Consider the following 19,538-nt stretch of genomic DNA (forward strand, 5'->3'; position numbering starts at 1 on the left):
CTCCGTGTTGGGGTGAAATGTGGGAATGTGATCCCTGTGCTTTGCCCCCTGCCCACTCTGGAGGGAGGAAAGGGGGTCTGTGGACTAGCAGGGAGCCAGAGCAACCTTCCCGAGGCGCAGTAACATGGAGCACCACTGTCCCACAGGCAAGGCACAGCCACTGGGATTTAATCCCTCCTCACAAAGGCCAAATGATCGGCTTGTGCATCTGTGTGAGCAGGAGCTGGTCTTTGTTTCATGTACTCGGCAGTGCCTGTATGCAATATCACTGAGTCTGTTTGCTCTGGTGGGTTTTTGATTTAAAAAAGCCCTAAACTTGCCATCTGGTCCACTAAAGAGGAGCCTTCTTTCTACAGAGCGCCAACTGTGTAATATGATTTGCAGGATGAGAGCTGAAAAGTTGTGTATTAGTAAGTGAAATAACATTACTGCCACCTCCCAGATGTATTAGACAGAAATTATTGTTATGAGCAGAAATTACAAGCATCACAGTTAACTAACTGGAGATGCTGTTGGCTCTGTCCCTTACTGAAACAAAAATCAGTTGTTATTTTCCAGATCTGACACACACACACACAAAGGATGGCTCATGCCCACACTGTCGCTGCATTTCGGGAGGCTGGATGGAGGTATGTGCTCCACGCTCCCCCAGGCTCCGGCCACGTGCTGGTACAGGGAACACAATGCTGTGCTTAAAAAAGCAGTGCTGGCCATACAGCAGAATCCTCTTGGATCTAGGTGCCATTTATCACAGCGTCAGAAAGTGACCCCAAGGAAGGGAAGAGGAAAAGAAGGGCTGTGCAATTTTCATCTCTGTCACGACCTGCAAGAAAAGCCTCGCTTTAGCTGCTGCTGACATTTTACTATTGAGAAAATCAAATCTCAATTTTCAGTGGAAAATTTTTAAAGAATGGTAAGTGCAAGTGAGTGCAGATGTAAGGCTACCTTCAAACGTGATTGAATAGTGGAAGAAAATAAATTTCTATAGTTTTAATCTCTCCTAATCCACAAGGCTGGGGTTTACTTGTTGCAGACTGAATTTTTCTGGTAATGCTTTAAATAAAAACATGCAGTCCTCGTTATTCTACTTGCTTTAGTCTACAGGTGAATAGAGATTTAGTAGATGTTCTGTCAGGCAAGGAGGAAGCAAAATCTGACATACCGACAGAACGTGACTAATAACCAACTCATACAGAAAGTCTTTTTGTTAACATTGATGTAACTTCTTTGCTAAGAGAGCAGGCAAAAATCTGCTTTTCTTTCAGCAAAGCACTGAAACACAAATGTGAACTATGTGAATATCACTGAGCTTTTATAGGTATAACTAGTGTTAGAAATTTCAAAATATTTTCATATTCATTTAATTGCTGAGGGATCTCCCATTGCTCCAAAAAATTTCCAGAATGAAAATTCTGAATACTTAAAGGAGATTTTAAAATATTGAACAAACATGGGTACAAATTGCCTTCACATGCCTGCCTTCCAGTTTACAATCATTTCTGGTCTGGTGGTGCCTGCTAATGTGTGTGTGTGTATGTATGTATATGTATATGTATCTATGTGTATATATATGTAGGTATTTCTGATTTCTTAGAATTACTACAGCACCTATCTTTATTGCATCGGATCAGACTGTACTGGTGTAATTGAATGGTAAGTAGCACATAGGAGACCATGTAATATCTAAAAATTCCTTTAGCAGCTTATCTCAACTGAGGCAGCAGCAGTAGCCTGGATTCTGGAATGCTTGATTTCTATTGAAAATCCTGACTGGCTTAAAACCCAATCTAAACAAGTATGTATGTAAAGTGCACTAAAGTGTACATAATCCTTTAATATTCAATAAATCTGTAATATTTAGTTGTCCATTTCATAAGAAACTTTATGGACCAAGGCTCCTTTGGACTAGCAGCAGAGTTAACAGGATGAAGTTAGCTCTTAACCAATTTATGATTTTGTTTCCCATTAATATCTGTTGCCAAATTAATGGAGACTGAGATTCATGGCATTACAGGCATTTTAGGAAAACATCAGAGGGCTCTGTATTGCTATTATTTTTAAATATTTGGTATTACATGTAAAGCCAAACATGTTTTGTGTAAAAAAATAAACAGAGATATTGCTTTTTTTTTTTTTTGCAATCTTCAACTTAAGCATAAATTTCTTCCTTTCCCACATTTGGTTGGAAGAAGGGGGGTTAAGCCTCTGCATCCACCAAACTACACCTAGTTCACATGAGCAGATTGCTGTACAAAATCCACAAAGGCATCCACTAATCAATTCTTTGGAGGAAAGTGGGTTCATCTATTTTTGCTACAAGGAAAAGTTGTCCTTTGCAAAAAACCCTTTGCCCTTCGCCATGTGAATTAGCAGTACACTGCTGTTAGTCTAAGTGGATTAAAAAAGAGCAAAGACTCCTGGTCCATGAAAGCCTGCTCTATAGCTAGATTTTGTACAAATGTAACTGTGTCAGTTGTGTGAGAGACCTGGAGAGGGGGAAGCACAAGGGGGGTCTTTTAACTTCATCTACAGCTCCTGGTATCAATGTACTTGCAGAGACAGGAAGGTGCTTGCAATTCATTCCTTTTCCTGGTGAAGAATAACAACATCGGTATGGGGTCTTTATGTTGGTATAATGGCAGTCACGATATGGGGCAGAGGGGAATGGCTGTGTTTGTGGTCTTATGCCCGAGTGGAGGAAGAGACACAGCTCCTGTGTGCAGGCACAGCCGAAATAAAGCGCTTCCCAAGGAAGGCAGCAGTGCGTTCTGCAGCTGGGCTTAAGAATTTTGCTTGTGAGCATATCAAGGAGCTTGGCATGCTGACTAGATAAATGTTTAAAAATAAGTCTAGTGCCCAAGCTGACAAGCTTGTGCCTTTTTGAATATATTAATCTGAAGAAGAAAATGGATTTGTCTGGAAATTTGTTTCATTTGACTGAGGCTCTCATCAGGGATGTAACGTGTACTTGTCTTTTTCGTTACTCACCTGAATATTTTTGGTATCTTGAAGCAGGGAAGATAAAGAGAGTTGTATACTATTAATCACCCTTCTCTTTGTTCTCAAGCTACCTCTGCTCCTTCTATCCCTCTTCCAATCATACCTCCCTTGCCAAATCTTTAGAAAAAGGTAATCGCTGCTATATTCTTTCAGGGACTCTAGCACTTACTGGTACAACATGTAATTCTTGTGTCTAATTTGCTTTTTTGTCATCTGACTAGGAGCCAGTAAAAAAAAAACCACATTAAAATGGAATTTTATAAGTAACAGATGTGAGCTTTTTTTTTTGTGAAAAATGTTTGTGTTTTAAAATGTTCAAAGTTTTTAAGGAAAAAACCCATCTAATTCTGCTTGCTTATTTTGATTTTTCTTCTTTTTCTTTAGTTCTTTTCTCTACTTTCCTGAGCTTAGAGGACAAATAAAATTTTCCCAGGCAAGACAAAGAGGAAGAGTATTGTCTTTGGTTTTATCATGGTGAAGTAAGCACAGAGAGGGTAAAGTCAAGAATTTTCCACAAAATTGGAATACCAGAGAGGTTACATTGTGTTCTTCAGGTACTCACCATTACATGGTACAAATTCCACTGGCGTTATTCACCAGTAGCATGCCTAGCAATTATTTTCACTGGACAAAATAGGGTTTGAAGAAGAATTTTGGAGAAAATGGTGTAGTTTTGTGTTACCTTAGGACCAACACTTTTGATAGCCTCCTCTTCTGTATGAGTATCTGAGGGGCCCTGATTACAAACATCCTCAAACTCCAGCTCCCCACCACTCCCTTCTCTAGCCATCACAACAATGAGTTGTAATCTCCATGCATAGCTATAATAGTGCTCTTGTATAGAGATATAAGCTTCTAACAGGCAGTGCTGACTCCTGGCAGAGCCACTGTGCGCCCTCAGGTCTCCATCCCAGGGTCTGTTGCTGCTCCATGCCAGGCATGGGCAGTATTTCATAGCAAGGTCCTGATGTGACCTGGGCTGGGGACATCGCTGGGACACGTATGTGCACGGTGTGAGTCTAAAGAACTGCTCAGTCCTAAAACATGTAGGCACTGTCCTCGAGCTGAAGGCTGCACACCAGAACTGCTCTGCGGCCCCCTCTTCCCACGCATGAGTAAACATTCAGCTTGAGGCTTCTCACCTGTGTAGAAAATCCTGTTTTCTTCTCCTGGAATAAGAAGAGAAAAACAGAGGTGGCCCAGTTCGCCGCACAGAGGGAAGAGAGAAAGGGGTGCGCTGGAACTGGGTTCCTGTGTGCAAAATCCTGGGGATGGAATAATGTCATTTCCAGACCAACTGATAGTGACAGTCCTGCTTCCTCTCCAGCCACAGCTGCAGCCACGTCATCCCTGAGCCCTTCCTGGGTGGAAACAGCAGCCTGGCTTTGCATGGCAGTGGCAGAGGTGACACAGGCAAGGGGGCCCACTCAGGCTGAGCTCTTCCCCCAGCATGCTCTTCACCATGATGACGGAAAATCTCATTTAACCAAACTCACTATTGTTGCCTTCATTATCTGCGCTGATTGCCCACTACTCGCACTTACAAACTCCAGACTGGATTATGACCCATTGCAGTTCTTCCTAATGCCACAGCGCCCTTGTCTGTGCTGTCTCAGGCTGTCATGGTCTTGGGCTGTGAGTGTTCTGATTCAGTGTTTAGTTCCCCACCATCTCTACAGAAAAAAATGCTCAGCCCTCCCTAAATTTCAGCCTGGCCTGGATAAATTAATTCTTTTGTCAAGTTCTGCTTTATAAAAAGTGGTGATTCCAGCTGTCACTTGACCACAAACTCTCTTTAAGGTCTTCCAAGCTGGCCAAGGAAAAGCCTGCCCAGCCCAGTGAAGCCTGGGGTGGGTAGCTGGGGTTCAGAAGGACAGCCTGCGGGTCTGTTTGACAGATGCCTGGGTGGTTCCAAGGAGTGAAGCAAGCAGCAGCCCTGTTTTGCCATCAGTGCAGGGAGCTGACTGGGGTGTACTGCAGCAGCCTGGCTTTGTAACACATCCCTGCATGTTTCCTGCAGCAGCCACAGTTTGATGCAAACTGTGGGGATACACATGTGTAAGCTTCAGATAATTTAGCTGCTCAGCTCTAAGAAGACTTTCTAGAATACATCCAAACTAGAATTTCAGAAATTTGGCTGATAATATTTAGGAAAGGAAAGGGAATGTTCCTCACACCAGCAGAACCTTTTCAGCAAATTAGCATCCCTGCTCATAAGCATATACAAGCCATTGCCTTGCAGCAGGATGAGAGTGTTTTTCTCTCTTTGGAAATGACCCAAATTAATTAGTTAGATTAATTTCATTAGCTCTGGAAACACTGGATGAGCCATTTGTGTTGAATCTTTAATCAAAATATACATAAATCAGCAACCAAGGAGAGACAACCGTCATGGATGTTTTTCATATGAAGGAAAGTATGGAAAAAATTTAAAATAGTCATTTACATGAAGCAACTTTACATTCTAATGGATGTTGTATTTCCCAATAACAGCAGTTACTAATACAGGCATCTGTGTCACACCTTTTGCTAAAGCACTTTTCAAGGAATATATTTCACAAGTAATGTATTAAAAATTATCTCACTTTTCTTAATGCTTTAGCTGTCAATTTAAATATGCTTCATAATGGGATCTTCCCCCAGCTGCTGAGATCCCATTAGCCAAAGAACCTCCTGTGTTCCTCTCCCCTACACAGGGAAATTAAGCTGTCCCTATCCTGTTCCCATTTTCCCCTTGCAGCTATGGCTGCAAGAAACCAGCTGAGTTGCAGGCAGAAATATCAGTGGCTGCTCTGAGGGCGTGAAGGTGCCCAAGTCCAGTCTGGGTCTTCGTGATAGATCAGCAACATCCTCCTCCTCAGGGGTTTTCAAAGCAGCTACAACCAGCAGTATCCTAGGAATGCAGTTTCCATGCAGCACTTCTTTTTGGTGCAGCATCTAGTCTACTGAACATGATCCTGTAGGACTCACAGCTCACTGGGGAGAAAAAACTTCTTCCAGAATCTTGACAAGCAGATCCCTGGAAGGGTCAAGGGTCTGGATCTATGCCAAAAGAAGTAGAATCTTCCTGTGAATGAGAAATCATTGTTGCCTTTTGCATATAGATGCATTGAGGTGGGGAGCTTAAGCAACATACCCAGGGTTACAAAGCAACCAAGTGGTAGAGCAGAAACAGACATCTGGCATCCTGACTCCTATTTGTCTCTAGTTTCTATTCTCTCTTTCACTGATGCTTTCAAATCTGTAGTTAACATTGCTGTAATGCATTTAGAAATGAGTACAAATAAGTTTTTTTTTTTTCTAGTGGGCAATAAAGATGAGATGATTTTGCACAGTTGTAAAATTCTGTTACATATAAAGGATTCTTTAATTTATAATAGCTATTAGAATGTTTGTTTGTGGGATTTTCTTGGGCTGGAAACTTCAGATGGAGCATTGCTTTGAGCTAATCATTTAGCAAAGGACAAAGATACCTTAGATTGCTGACTCGTCCTATAGTTAATGGTTCTCTCAGGCTTTTCTCTGTCAAATGTGGCAACTATGACATCAAATGTTATCTCTGTAAACACATGCCAACTCAAAATAGCACATGGGGGGGACAGGGAGGGAGAAGGACAAAAAGTTCCTTATCCTATATTTTAGCCAAGATTATGGTCACCAGCATAGAAAAAAAAATAGACTTCAGTTCACCTACACTTCACAGAATATAATTTTCAAAAATAAGTGACTGATGTAACAAACCATTTCACTTTCAAATTAGCCACATTAGGGGGTCATGCTCTAAGTGCATGAAGTATGGAATTCCTGCTTCTGGGATGTCAGAATTTGAGTTGTTATATATCACTTGCAGAGGGACACTATAGGCATGAGGATAGCTACAGCTATTAGAGACCTTATTCTAAAGATTTCCCAAGGCAGCAGACTGGCACTTCAGACAACCAGACTGTTTTGTTGATCTGCCACTGATCTGCCATGTGACCTTGAGCAAGTCTTCTCACTTTCCTCTAGCTCTGTTTCTCCTCCTACAATTTGCCTTATCTATTTAAATGGCAGCCTTTCTGAGCAGGGAATTTCTCACCTTGTGCTAGCTAGTAGTGCTTAGCTGAATGTGAACCCATTTTCCTTGGGATTATTGTATTGCAAAGCCACCAAGTAACTACCAATTAAAAGCACTAGTATAAAATACTAATAAGCTATTTTTCCAGAGGGGATGTTAGTACGGTCAGAGAAACAGTGATTCCTCCTTCTCCACTACTTCACTTCTGCTGCTAGAAGATGAAGCAACCAATGCTGCCACTTTACAGTCAAAGTTTCTGGAGGCAAGCCTCAAAACCATGAAGATGTGGGGTCTAACAGTGTGAAGCTGTGGCTGCTGAGCTGCACTTGGCTCAGGAGCAGGTCAAATCCACTCCCATGCTGGGTTTTATCAAGGAGGATGAGAGGTGCTCCTAATCCTGGCTGTGAGTGAAAGTGAGCTTGCGGAGCTGCCAAGGCTCTGGCTGCAGCGCTGGAGCTCAGCCGCCCGTGCTGACAGCCCTGGGTTGGCAGTGTGTATTGTCCCAGGGGCTGGGTACCTCTGCTGATGGCCAGCTCCAGGCCTCACAGGCCACACAGCCGTGCTGAACCACACAGACTGAATGAAGTCTGCAAAGCTCTCTCCCTATAACCTGCACACACAGTGTGGAGCAGCAGAGGACAAATAACCCAGGTGGTTCACAGCCCACCAAGACCTCTAGGCCTGAGAAGGTAATTTAAGAGGCAACTGAATGACATGACTGCTCACCAGCAAAAAGCCACAGCCTGCTCTAGCTTTTCCAGTGTGGATAATTGTCACTGGCACTATCTCACAGTGAAATACGCCCTGAATAAGAACAGGTACAGAGTGCAGAGGCCTGCTTCAGAGTCCTGGGCTATGGTGCACCTCTCCAGAATTTGTAAGCAGGAGCCTCGTGTGTCTTAATTTACATGTGTGACACCTGTTCCTGAACACTGAAAAAAGTATAAAATAAAAAACACCCTAAATGGACTTTTCTTCATCATTTTTGTCTTATTATCCCTAGCCATCTCCAAGCAAGCAATCTATACAGCCTATGGAGTCACATCCCACCGGACTATTGGTTAGGGTCTTAGACCTATAGACCAGTAGTGCAGGGAAGCTCTGTCTTCCCCCAGAACTGGTGGCATTAAAGCCTTTCTGGAGTAGAGAGGTTGTCTGGGGGTGAACCATAATTTTTGGAGGGAAGGTGGCTTTTGGTGGTGATATAACAAGTGCTACAGCCTATGTTGACTTTGGCAAAGCAGTTTATTATCCTAAATAGGAGTTGTTTGTAAGTTTGTCCAGAAATATGGAATATATTTTACAAGCTAGGTGCAAGTTGTCAGCTTGCAGCATATCCACAGTAGAGCAGTTTCCTCGGCATTCTTCCCATAAATTAGAAAAATGCCCAGACTATCTAAGGCAGCAGTTCACTGCAGAGAACAGGATTTCTTAACACAGATATGAGGCGAAATGTGCCTGCCTAACTCATCTGCACAATTTGGGAAGCTGAGGCTTTCTCCCAAAAGGCTTGTATAGCACACACTCATCATGCTCGCAGCATCCATTTCCCAGCCAAGCAGACACTTTCCTCCTCCATCTGCAGGCTGGGGAGAATAAGCATGGGGAGTGAAGCCTATGCCTGTGCACACACATGGCAAATCCCAGAGCTTTCTGCCTGGAATCCCTGAGTCAGTAAGCAGCTGGATTTGTATCCCAGTCAGGAGGCAGCTCTCAGAGGAACATCTGGCTTCAGTCTCTATCTTGTCTGCTGTTCCTTCACACATCTACTTCCTTAAAAACAGCTTAGTGGGGTGAGCAGAAGGGAAAACTGGCTCCAGGTCCTTTTGGCTACTTAAAGAGGACCACCCTGTTGCATTGTCAAACAAAAGTTATATATTTCCTACAAAAAATATAATACTTAAATAAGGGAGACAATTAGATGTAGTTGCCTATTGCAATGCAGTTCCAACATCTTTGGGATGACTCAGAAGTTTATATGTGCAAGAATGCTGACTGCTGCTCGCCTTCTCTACAGTTTGATCTTCCTGGCTGTTAGAGAAAGGGCTCTGCACAGAAAGGAGCGAGTGGAAATTTTGGGTGCTTGGGGGGATTGTGTTAAATATTAAGCAGGGATGTCAGTCTGCCCAGACTTCCAGATGACATCCTTGTTTTGCAAATTGCCCCAAAAGAGGCTAGTGGCAATATTTTTAGAGGCTCATATTGCTTAGTGTGAATGACAGCAGTTGAGTGTCTTCTGTGACAATTTCCAAATAAGCACAAGCCTAATGAGAAAGGAGAAGAACAAAGACCACTTCTGTGGGGCAACAGATTTGAGGGGAAAAACTGTGATTTTGTGGTCAGTCAAATATGGAATGTGCTGATGGTTCCATAAGATTTTCTAATGGAAAAATCATAAGCTGCAAATAGTTAAATCAGAGTTTCTATTTCTCAGCAAACATCTTAAATTACACATAAAAAATCTCTTAAACACTTTAGCTTAAGAGAGGCCCTGTCTAGCTCTAGATCCTTTGCCTTTTGGGAATTTTGCAGCAGACCACCCACTGGGAAAATGAAAAGTTGGCATCTCTACCACTGTGGCAGTTTTTCTGGAGATGAGCCCCTAAAATGCTTTGCAATTTTCCTTAGGAAGACCAAATGAAAAGGTCTGACTTGGTCAACTTGATTTGACAAAGTAGGGAGGTGTAAATCACTCATGCCATAGTACCTAAACTATTAGGTACTCTTTTTACATCTATTTGGACCAAATGTGCTGCTTCACCCCACTACTTACATGTAATGTAATCAGCTCCCACTTGTCTATAATTTCACAGAGAGACATGCTGTAGATGCCTTGTCTCAGATAATGAGCTAGTTGTACTAATTATATAAATCTGTCCCAGCCTATTAGAGTCTTTCCTTAATGATATTGCAGTGAGGTGGCTGCTTCATTCTGTGTCAATTTTTCCTGTAGCTATGCCTGTCTTTTTGATTGAAACCTTTTGTGGTTCCTTAGTTAAGGTAGCCAATTTCCAGTCTATAGGCAAACAAGCCACTTCGTCTCCAAATAATTTTATGAAGATTATGTTTTTCACCAGAATAAAAGATATGGAATTGGAACACTAATCTTGTGCATTGAAAAAACAGTAACAACAATAACAAAAACTAAAATTAAAAATAACTTTTAAAAAATCCACAAAAAATAAAGTGTGCATTATGCATAACAAGTAGAAGTAGATAGAAATTAGGGATTTAATTTGTCGACCATATGCTGAAATGCTCTTACCAAGTTAGCTGAGCATTTCACAAACACCAATGCACTTTTATCTTTACACCGCATGGGAGACAATTGTTGCTCTAGTTAGGCAATTGTTGCTCGAAGGGCAGCTGAACAAGAACGTCTGCATGGCATATGAACTACACAGGACCTTCCAGGTGCCCATCTCCTTTGGCACACACCAAGGACCTGATAAGAACACACTCTAATTCCCTCTTAAGCTTGCTTGCATGCCTGGTTTCCTTCCTGTAGTTGAATACATAGGCTTATTCAACATGTTTTGACTGCTTAAAGCGTTACACCAGTCTAGATGACCAGAATATGCACTTGGATCTGAAGGTCTTGAAGCACCCCAGATCCTTCAGTCTAAACACCGTCTTAGTGGCTTGACCTTGTCCATGTGCCTGAAACATGAGCTAGTGCTGATGTCCTGCATTTCACTGAGTTCAGCATTTGTACAGCCTACTTACAACCTAGTTAGCTAGGCTCAGCTTCAGAACCTGCCAAATTTTAGGATGGGCCAGTAACACCATGGCCAAGGGCCCTCTGTGTAGAAGGATCCAGGAGACAGGGTGTGTCTGTCTGACCCTCTTTGCTAGAGGCAAGAGATAGGGTTATTCTACACTCCCATAGTATCCAGCAATTGTTTCACCCTCTTGGTGCTGGGGCCTCAAACCTAACTCAGCCACCACGTCCCTTGGGGTTTTACTGCTTGCTTACAGAGGGAGTTGGTAAGAAGAGTTCACTTCCAGAAGATGGAGATGTCCCATCCATAAACACTTCACAGGGGAATATGGGAGAGTGGGAAGCAGCTGAAAGAAGGTTTACTACTGTGCCTCCAGTCAACAGCAACTCTTGGCAACAGTCTAAAACACCACGAGCCCCTTGGGGTACTGAGTGTCCAACACCAGTTACTACACCAGATTGCATGGCAGCAGTTTAATCACAGAGGCCATGGAGCCAAGATTGCATATCTGATCTTGTGCCTTTAGGAGTTTAGCAGTGCAGGGCTGTAGCATTGTGTGTAGATGAGTGTCAAATACTGTCTTGGGTTTCTTGCCAAGATATCAAGAACTGCTCTTTGTGATTTTATACTTTTCACTCATTTGGCTGAAGTCCATGTTTCTAGCCTCAGAACACGCATCTCCTAATGGACAGTGGGAGGCTTTTCTTTGTACCTCTGGGAGACCTCTGCACTGAGAACAAATCCTTGAGCAGGCACCTTCTCAAGCACCCTGCAGTTGAAAAAAATGGCGGGACAGGACTGGAGCATTATTTCTTGAGGCTTGTTCTAGGCTCTGTTTTTTCCTTTGTAACAGCCTGACATTCCTAATCCTCCGGGGTAATCAGGATGGGCATTCTGCCCACAATACTTCACACACTCTGCTGGTATATACATGTAAACTAATTTTTGCAGTGAAATTTATCAGAGGCCCTGAAGAATAACAAAGAATAAATTCTGAGTATCTTCCTTACAGAATCTACATGAAGACTACCAATTTAGCTGTCCCATTTTCCCTCTGCAGGCTTATTTAAATTAGATTTCTCTTAAGAAAGTGAAAATGTGCCACTAAAATAAATCAGTAAAACAAAATTGCCTGGGTTACATCACCAATGAATTAGATTCAGAATTATCACTCTTGTAACTTACCACCCCTGAGCTGATCTAGAGAGCATACAGATTTGTCTTAATGACAGCACATTGGTTTTGGTGGCATTGTATTCAATTGAGGTTTCTTCTTGTGACGGTCACTGCACAGGACCTCTCACAGGAACCAGAAATACCAGGAAACCTCTCACAGGAACCAGAAATACCAGAAAACCTCCTTTCTTCTGCTCAAGCTGTTTCATCTTTTCTTCTTATTCATTCTTTGGCTTCATTTCTCCAGACAGAAGAGAGAAGGGAACCACTCTGCGACTTCTAATGCAACATGTTTCTAACATGCATCTGCATGGTGTCTGCTCATGCCTGCAACCTCCATACAGGGTCAGCGTGGTCTTCATAGCCTGGGCAGCATGGTCTCTTCCTTCCCCCGTGAAAAGCTTTCACAGAGTTCCTTTAAAGGGTTTTCTCCATTTTTAATTCATTTATTTCCCTAAACATGAGACATACCCTGGTTCCAAAGAGCTGATTGATTTCTCTGGCCAGAGATTAAGTATTTTCTGGTTGGGAATTTTTTATTCTAGGCGCTGTAGAACCTCCAGCTATATTCTCCTTACCCAGCCATGCAAGATTAAATGAGCCTGTCTAAGGCCAAAAAAAGGGAACCTGTTCCCACTCCTTCCTCTCCAGCCTTGGAGCCTGGTCCTGATTCAGCATGTTCTGTGGGCACATGCTCCATTCCTGCTGTCTTCCAGTATGAGTCAAGTCGTTCTCATCCTGTTCAAATGCCATTGGAAGCCAGTGGGATTTATGTATATGCATACATGACCCATGTATTGGATCAACAAGCACATCACAGCTTCTGCTCCTTCCAGCACAAGGAGGAGAACACTACACTGACCAGTGTAAGTCCATAATATTTTCATATAAACAATGCTTGCTTGGGTCTCCAAGCTGTGTTATTTATGTCCCCAGAGCTGCCAGCTCTACCAGAGGGAATTTGAGTGGTCTCAAATAGCAGTGCCTGGCCATAACAAGAATTAAGTACTCCATTGTCCTGGAAAGAATTGTTAGAGCTGTGCTCCAGTTTCAGAAGGCTTTCTGTTCAGAAGACAGAAAAATGCAACATGTCCTGTGCCCTAGATAATTCAAAGGAAAAACCTCCTAAGTTCCTGAGGACGTACAACTGTCACTTAATGAGCAATAAGACCACTCTTTGATGTAATTAATATCCCTTTCTGTTTTGAAAAAAAAAAAACCCAAACCAAAATAAAACAAAACCATCCTGTCAGTAAGAGCCAATGTTTCTGCTCTGCATCAGGGGGGGAAGTTTTAAACAGCATCTCAGGTGCATGGTCCAGGACTAAAAAACTGACCTGTGCTATGAAACATCCCTCCCCAAGTCCTTTACTTACTGAGCTACAGCTGTTGACATGAGAGAATGGCTGTCGCCCTGATCGTGTCACGCCAACATTATTTGTCAAGGATGTTGCCGGTCACCCACTGATTACAAGCTGAAGTCTCTGACCTCCTGGCTCAGCCAACAGCTACAAGTACATCAAGTAGGACAAAGGTGTCCCTTAGCTTCCAAATAAACCATGAGAATAAAGCCCAACTGCCTGTTGGTGTTAACAAAACACATGGAGTATTTTTATCTCTGGAAAGCTATTTCCTATTTGTAATACTACTTGAAACCCTTTCCAAGTTTTCATTTGATGTTTCTTGCATTCATATATTTTATGTATCTTATTTTCATTTTCCAAACATGTTTATTAAAAATGTTCTCAGAGTGACGGGCCTTGTGGTAGGAATTTCTGTTTCGGGAAAAGAGTGCCAGAGTTGGAGGTTTTTGCCAGAAGGATGTGAAAGCTGAAGGAAATAACAATGACTGGGGCTAGAGATTTGTCACAGGGAGTTAGAACGTGAAAATTTACAGTCTGGCCATGAGAGAGTCCAGGCTAAAGCCATGAATTTATAGGAACCATTGCCAAAAGCTGGATGCTATTATTTTGCTCAAACTCTGTTTTGCTTTGCATGAAAAAAAAAATTAAAAAAAAATGAGAAATACCAGAGACTTTGGCTCTGCATATAGAAGAAAGAGGGCAGAAAAGCCACCTCGGTCTCCACTGCTCTTCCCATCCCAGCTGAAGGGTGGGAAGCACGCATGGCCTTCCCTGGAGAAATCATGAGAATTCAACCACCCCAAACCTCATAGGGAGAGTTTTTGCTTGTCTGGGAACTGCCCTTGCACAGAGCACTGCCAGCTCAGAGTCTGCTGACTTCAAAGGAGCACCAAACAGGCTGGCACCCACTCATACCGACACATCGTCCCCCAGCCGGGCAAGAAATTCCTTCACTCCTTAGTTCTGCATCCACCAAAGCAGATGCAAGAGTTTGTGACTCGGAAGGCTGAAAACTGCATCAGCACAGGCTTGTAGATTCCTGCTCCTCTCCAGATAATGCAGTCTTGAAAGTGCCCATCAAGGTTTTACATAAAGGAAAGGCTTTATACTCCTTTATGCTTTTACATAAAGGAAAGGCTTAATGCTTCTTTATGCTTTTATTGTCCCAGTGACCTTAATTGTTGGTGGGGTTGTTTTTTTTTAATTGAATGAAACAAAGGAGTTCACTTTTATCTTAAAACTATGAGGTCTGGATATGCTGGAAAATTACTTGTGAGACCTCTGGATCTCTTACTTGCACAGAAGTAGCCACTTATATTTATTGCTTTACATATGGCCACAATCCAGCAAATCACTCAGGCATGTGAATAACTTTCAGCATGGAAGTAGTCCCCGTGAGGCAGCGGGACTACCACCACACTAAATATACACATCAAGTGATGAGCTCAGCTCCACCCTCGTGTTTTTCGAGCGCTGCCACTTCTCCACATACACACCCAGCCAGCCAGGGGGCTTGTTCCTTGGGTTCCTTTCCAATTGCATAAATCCCAGTTGCGGATTTGAGCCGAGGGCTGCATTGATGGCTATACTCCCATTGATCCTTGCCCGCGTCTGCCCACCAAGGTTTTGCAGTCTGTGCTCCAATCAGATTAGATAGTCTTCCTCTTTTCCCTTTAATCCCGAGAAAAATACGTAACGAATTTGCAGGGGGGAGCTTTGTTGAGTTTTATAGAGCCTTGCTGCAATGTATGAGTAGCTCTTATCACAGGCACAGAGACACAGACCCCTGGAAGGGCGGGAGCAGCAGGGACAGCTGCGAGCCGCCCCACCTAGGCTGGCCCCGGGGGTTGGGGGCTCCTGCCGCTCTGGAGGGTTGGGGGCCGGGCCTGTGCATCTTCTTTTTCTCCTCGCCATAGTTTGGAGGGAGAGAGGCGGCCCCAGAGCCCCGACGGTGGCGACCCTCGGTGGTTCCCTGTGGGGTTTCACTCTCCTCACGGGGAGGTGTGACTGCATCCCAAGGCATGCAGACCCAGAGTTAGGACCGCAGCCAGCCAGCGGGATTTAGGGGGAGAGAAAAGGGGGGAGAGGCGGGAATGGCAAATACTGCGTAGCAACGGTAAGACGTGAAGCCGAGAGCACTAAGTGCATACCAGGATTTATAGGTGGACTTTACAGGACATTTTACTACAACCTGGGAGATGATTCATTTTTATACATAGCCTGTTACACTGCGGGGCCGCTCCAGCCGGTTAATGTTCAACGGGGGCCGGGCTGAGCGGTGGGCGCAAGCCCACGGCTAGGGAAGGGGCTGCGGCCATGGGTCTCGCCACGGCCCGTCAGCCCCTGGAATTGCGGGGGGAAACCTCAAAAAAATGTCAAACAGCAGGAGAGACTGAAAGGCGATCACGCCCCGCCATTCCGATCAGGCGTGGGTTTCACCGTCGGGGTCTGTGCATGGCCATTCCCTGCCAAAGCCTCTGGAGCATCCCTCTCATTTGCGGGCAGCGGCTACCGAGCACAGCCCGCACAGCACTCTGTGTGTGTGTGCGCATATGTGTCTGTGTGTCGGTGTGTAAAATACGCACGTGTGCGCAATAGATAGGTCTGCGTGTGTTACACGTGTATGTGTGCGTGTGTGCGCGGGAGTGAACCTGAGACGCTTCCCCGCTGCATCCGGCTTGGTGGGGAGCCACGCTGGGCCGGGGCCGGGTCTCCCACACTCTCGCACGCTCTTTGCACACTTGCGCACGCACACAGGGCTCACACGGCTCCTTCCTCAGCTCCGTGCCGCGCCGCCTGGGCAGGCGGCTGACTCCAAAGGGTGCTCAGGTCTTCGTCACTGCCGGAGCGAGGCACTCGTGGCCTCCTGCTCCCGAGTGGGCTACTGGGCAGTTTGTGGCTTCTTTTTTTTTTAATACTTTTTATTTCCTTTTTCTCCTGGTATTGGGTTGTCCATCAGCCGCGTCCATACCCCACTCCCGATGGGAACCCAGCCCCGCGAATTGCGCCTCTCGCCCCAAACTCCCCAAACTCTACCACGGTAGAGTCGCGGCCGCGCAGGGCCTGCCGAGCCGCCCCCTCCCCGCGTGGGTCCGGCCCCGGCTCTCGCCGAAGCGGCGCCGCGGGACCTGTCCCCACCTGGGTCACGCTGCCTCCCTCCCGTGGGGCTGCAGACCCTGAGGCCCCGCTCGCACGCTGCCACCGCCGAGCTGCGCCGCCGGAACTGCCGGGCACGGGCTGGTGGCGACCCTACGAGGTGGCGGGGCCGGGGTCGGGCCGGTGCCCCCCGCCGTCACAGCCCGCCCTCCGAGAAGGCAGGCTCGGCTCGGATCCCTCTGTGGCTGCGGCGGCGTTTGCCCTGCCCCGCCTGGCTCCGCGGCGGGGGGAAAGACCCCCACTGCCCCCTGCGCTTCGGGGCGGGCGGGGGGTGGTCACAGCCGCAAGGGAGAAAGCGACCAAACAAGCCACCCCCATCCCCGAAATCACGGATCCGCCACAGGGACGTTCGTCGAGCACCGCCAGAGAGCTGACTCCCTGCGCAGGGGCGCGGAGCACCGGCTCCGTTCTGCCCGCTCCCGTCCCGCGGATCTGCCTGGCACAAGTGGGGCCGAGACCCCGAAAAGTAGCTTCAAATGCCTTTCTTTTTTTTCATTAAAAACCCCCAACAAAACAAAATACGCACACGACAAACAACAACAACACCCCAAACAACAACAAAAAATTCCCTTACAGCTTGAAATTTGCACATTAGAGTTTATTTTATTTCTCCTCTTTTCCTCTCCTAGAAGTAGTTGCAGGAGGCCGGAGAAATTAATTCCAAAAGGGGTTCGCATTTAAAAAACTTCAGATTTAGCAATCAATTAGTCCGGCATTGTATGGAGCTCCGAAGGTGTAAATCCTTCCAAGTTTCTGGATTATTGACTGTTACGCTCTATCGGGTGCCTAATATCCAGACCTACACATGTAATACGCGTACCAAAGCAGACATTTAGCAAGGTAAATTATACGTCCCGAAAAAGCGTGTTAGCGCCAGTGCCGTGTGCCGATCCCCTGTCCTCCTCCCTTGTCTTAAGCCGGCATGTGAGACCCCCCCGCCACGCCACTCGCACACCCCCCGCAACCCCGTCCGCGGCGGCGGGGGAAGGAGGGCTGGAAACCTGCAAATACCGTCGCCTCCGCTCCAAAACGGAGCATTATTGAAAAAAAAAAAAAAAAAAAAAAAAGCCCTCGAAACGCGGCTTTATTGAAGGAAAAACCCCCAAACAACAAACTCTTCCCCGGGCTCAGATGTCAACTATTTTCCAAAAGAAGTTATTTCCCTCCAGAAATGCTAATGAATGTCTAAGGGAAAAGGAAAAAAAAAACCCAAACAAAAACCTTCTTTTATTTTATAGGTAGAAACAACTGTACAGGTATGTAAAGATCGGTATCTCGCTAGTTTGGGAAAGTACACGCGGATGAGCGCGCACGTACTAGAAACAAAGCAAGGAGAGGGAAGCACAGACAATACCCAAAAGAAGATACATCCATATCTGCGCGTCATTTTGACCTTTGCGGGGCGAGGCACTCCCCTATGACGGCCGGGGACTCGGGCACGCCGCCGGGGTTCAAAGTGCGGGAAGACACCGTCCGAAAACAAAAGAACGGAGCCGGGCCGGGACAGGGCCCCGGGGCGCCAGCGCGGGGAGAGGGAGCCCGGGCACCCCCGGTCCCGGCTGGAAGGGGCGCGCTCCCGGCTGCGCGGCCGCAGCTCCGATCGGGGGGTGGTGGGGGCTGCGCGGGACAGCGGGACTGTGGATTGGGATGTGGATTGGGATGTGGATTGGGAGGCAGACGGCGCTGCCCGCTCGCACGCCCGGCGCGGGGGGTTGCGCAGCAGGCGGCCTGAATCGGCCTTTCCGAGGGGCGAGGGGGCTGCGAGGGGGTGTGAACCCCTTGTCTAACCACTCTCCCCCCCGCTTCTGCAAATAGCTATTTTGCAAATTCACCATTTCGTTGTGGATTTTTCTCCCCCTCTTGGCGGCCTCCATTGTTCCAGGTTCACACTGCCACCGCCGATAAGGAGAAGGAAAGCCCCCGGAAAAAAAAATGAAAGAAAAGAAACCCCACCACGACCCAAGATTTTGATTTACGACCTAATCAAAACATTATATCTTTGGTCAAGTGGCGCAGAAAAATGATGACCCTCAAGGCTTCAGCTAGGGGGAGAAAGAAATTCAGACTACTCTCAGAGTGATTTATGTCCTCTCTGAGCGGTCACGTTGATTTTTCATCGTTTGAGCCATTACACAGTAGAGCGAAAAACTCTGATCCAATTTTTTTTTTTTTTGGTCCGGAATCGGTATATATTATTCTTCTAAATGTACATGCGTATACTATGTGCTATATATCTAATACTTCTCCATGCACACACAGATTCTACACACGTATATACCGATATTTTATATGTACATATATTTATATTTATATTTATAGAAGAGGACTATAAATAACCAAAGCCACCGAGAAGAAACGAGAGCCGAAAAAAGCGTGTAAAATACCGTGCCGATACCCGCAGCGATCCGCTCGCTGATTTCCAAGCCCGTCCCGCTGAGAGGGTTTGGGCAGAAAAGCTCTCTCGTTTCTCCGGCTCCCCTGATCCCCGAGGGGGCTCCCGGGCTGCCAGCCCTTCGCCGCCGGCACCCTCAGACCTTTCGCCCGCAGCCCGGTGAGGAAGAGGAAGAGAAGGAGGAGGAAGGGGACATTTTTGGCGGTCCCTGGCACTCACCCGGGTGAGGTGTTGACACGGTGCGGAAAAACCGAGGGGAGCGGCGGCGTTGGGTCGGGGAGGCGGCGAGGCCGGACAAGCGGGGGGGGCCTCCCGCCTCCCCCCCGTCCCAAGCACCGAGGTTCTTTCTCTCCACCGACCCCCTGGCAAGAACACACAGAGGGAAAAAAAATAGAAAGTCGCGTAAAATATTAAAATAATTTTAAAACCCACAACCTTACAACAAAATAAGACAGAGAAGAAAGAATCTAATAAAAAATGTGATGAGGAAGAAAAAAAGGGGATAAAGAAAATAAAAATGAGGGGTCTTAAAAGAAAATTTAAAAATGAGGGGGGAAAAAGTGGAGGCTGGGCTTTGCCCACACTGCAAATGGACCCACGGGAGAGTACCCTGATTTCGTGTGGGGGAAGCATTTTCCTCGTGGGAAAGCGCAGGGCGCTGACCTCTCCCC

This window comes from Camarhynchus parvulus, chromosome 4, assembly GCF_901933205.1.
Source record: "Camarhynchus parvulus chromosome 4, STF_HiC, whole genome shotgun sequence".
Taxonomy (NCBI): domain Eukaryota; kingdom Metazoa; phylum Chordata; class Aves; order Passeriformes; family Thraupidae; genus Camarhynchus; species Camarhynchus parvulus.